A 2,617-nucleotide genomic window follows, 5' to 3' on the forward strand; every position below is an offset into this window, starting at 1 on the left:
CCGCGGCCCCTACTTCACCGGAGCGCCAGTTCCCGATGGCACTGCCGCGCGTCCCTCCCCATGCTGTGGAAAACGAAACACGTTATAAATTAAAGGCGCCCCAACACTGCCCCCAAGTTCCGAAGCCCCGGGCGGCGGGGGCGCAGTCTGGCCCGGAGGCTCCGGGGCTCCGCGAGGGGGCGGCGCGTCTACCTGGGGCGCTGCCGCGGGGCCGCCGCTCATCTCCCCGCCCCCGGCCGGCTCGGCGGGGCCGACTCGCGCAGCTCGGGTCGGGGCCGCGCGGGGAGCGGCGCCGTCCTCGTGCCGGCCGCGCCCGCAGCTCCAGGCCGGCTACCCGGGTCTGACAGGTTCGGGGCCGCACGCCGGGGGCCGCCGCCTCTCCCCGCCCTGCGCGAGGCCGCGCGCGTGCGCCGGTGCGGCCGCAGGCGAGGAGCGCGAAGGAGGGGTCGGCAGGAGCACACGCAGGCCCGCTGCGCAGGGCTGCGGCGCCCGCGAGGGGAGGGGCAGGGGCGCGCGCGCCGCAGCCCCCGCCCGTTCCCCCAGTCCCGGCAGCGGAGCCCCGCGCGCCTGCCTTTGCCCGAGGGGCACTCACAGGGATGCCCCTGTCTCCCGCGCAGCCTTGCCACCTCCCCAGGCGGAGAAGCAGGAGCGGATGAAGCGGGGCCTGCGGACCAAGTGGGTAGATTCGAACGGTCCCGCCCGCCCGGGGCTGGGCGTTGCTGCCGGAGCTCGCTCGCTCCACCCGAGGAGGGCCTCTGGAATCTTGGGTCAGGACCTCGGTTGCGGATCCGCAGCAGAAAACGATTTTAGCGCTTTCTTGCCAAGTGAGAAACCAACCGGCTTTCTCTTCTCGAGTTGCTGCTTCTCTGGCAAGTTGGCAAAATTTGCTGCACCGTCAGGTCAACTTCGAGAGGGCAAGGCCCTCTCAAGGTCGTCAGCAATTGTAACTCCTTTGTATTTACGATTGCTTTTCATCAGATATGTATTGTCCTGTGTGTGTTCGCTGCCATGTTCCTTTCCCCTCCATTTATAACATGGACTAAACCCAAGCACAAAATCTAGTAGGGGTTTCCGTGTTGGCCTTTGGTTCTATTAACAACAACAAATTTAGAAGAACTGAGTTCTGAGTAGTAGTTGCTCATTTAGATCTAAGCTGTAATGGTGAAATGGAATGGCAATAAGCCTCCCCACTCCTCTTCTCCCTTGAAGTCTTAAGAGATTCTTAATCCAGATTCCTTGGATAGTTTTAGGGGCTTCTGGAGGCATTAAACTCATGTGCAAAATATTGTGGCTTATATGTATTTTCTTGAATTAAGTCCCTTAGCTTTTATCATATTCTCAAAAGGGTTTAAGACTCAAATTTTAAGATTTAAAACAGCAACATTGTCAGGGGAACTCATAGAGGAAGTCCCTAGCTAACACTTGGAGTTGAATTGTAGTTACCCTGTGTTAATAGATGTTGTATTTTGACAGTAGTCTACATGGATTACCAAGTTTCAGGTTACAGAATACACAATAAAAAGTCACATGGAGCATCCTTTTCCTCTGAAGATTCAGAAGGTACTGTAGAATCTTGCATCCCACGGGTGCCAGAGCATCAAATGTTTTTGGACTCCCCAGCAATCCTTCAGTCTTGAATGCGCCCCATACTCCTACAGAGCTGCAGCCATGGGAGTCAGATCAGGAAACCTGGATGAGAGATGCCATGGTTCCCAAGACCAGGGAGGGCAGCCTTGCCTAGGATATTCAATAACCAGAGAGCTCAGGTCATTATCAGCTGAAGGGACAGTGCTTACTAAGCCTTGCTTTCCTAACCCCGAATATCTTAATCCATCCAACTCAGGAGTAAATTATTTTTATTTTTCATTTCAGTTTGTTTCATTGGCTGAAATTCTGCTAGTGAGAAATACACATAAATAAAGCAAATATGTCAGGAATGTGATTGCTCTTTCTTTGTTATAAATTGTTCAAATAAAATTCCATTCAAGGAAAGGGGATAGACGTTTTCAAGAAAAGTTGAGGCAGAACATGGATTGTTTTGGATACTTACGGCAAGCTTTGTTGGGAAGGGCTGCAGTTCTGCCTCCCAATTTATTTTTACTATTTTATATCACTGGATATCTAAACAAAGTGATAGGAGATAAAAAACTAGATAGTGATTTTAATGTATATCCACAAATTCTGATACTCATCCGATCCAGAAATAGAGCTTAATCTCCCTCCCACCGAATGTGAGCTTCTCTTAATGAATACCATGTGGCCTAGAATGACTAGAATATGACAATAGTGACAATGTATTACTTAAAAGACTAGGTCATAAAAGGCACTGCAGCTACCTGCTTGTTCTCTCTTGGATCAGCTGTGCTGAGGAAGTCAGGGTTACCATGTCACAGGGAACTCAGCAGCCCCAAAGAAAAGCCCAGGTGATAAGAAATGGAGAGCTCCTGCCAAGAGCCATGTGAATGAGCCACATTGGAAGTAGATCCACCAGCCCCAGTTAAACCTTCAGATTGTAGCCCAGGAGATGTTGACTGAAACCCCAGAGAGATCCTGAACAGAACCAGCCAAATAAGCTGCTCCCAGATGACCCACAGAGACTGTGAGATATTATTTATTG

The sequence above is a fragment of the Enhydra lutris genome, unplaced genomic scaffold (genome assembly GCF_002288905.1).
Source record: "Enhydra lutris kenyoni isolate GAN:26980312 unplaced genomic scaffold, ASM228890v2 scaffoldscaffold4, whole genome shotgun sequence".
Taxonomy (NCBI): domain Eukaryota; kingdom Metazoa; phylum Chordata; class Mammalia; order Carnivora; family Mustelidae; genus Enhydra; species Enhydra lutris.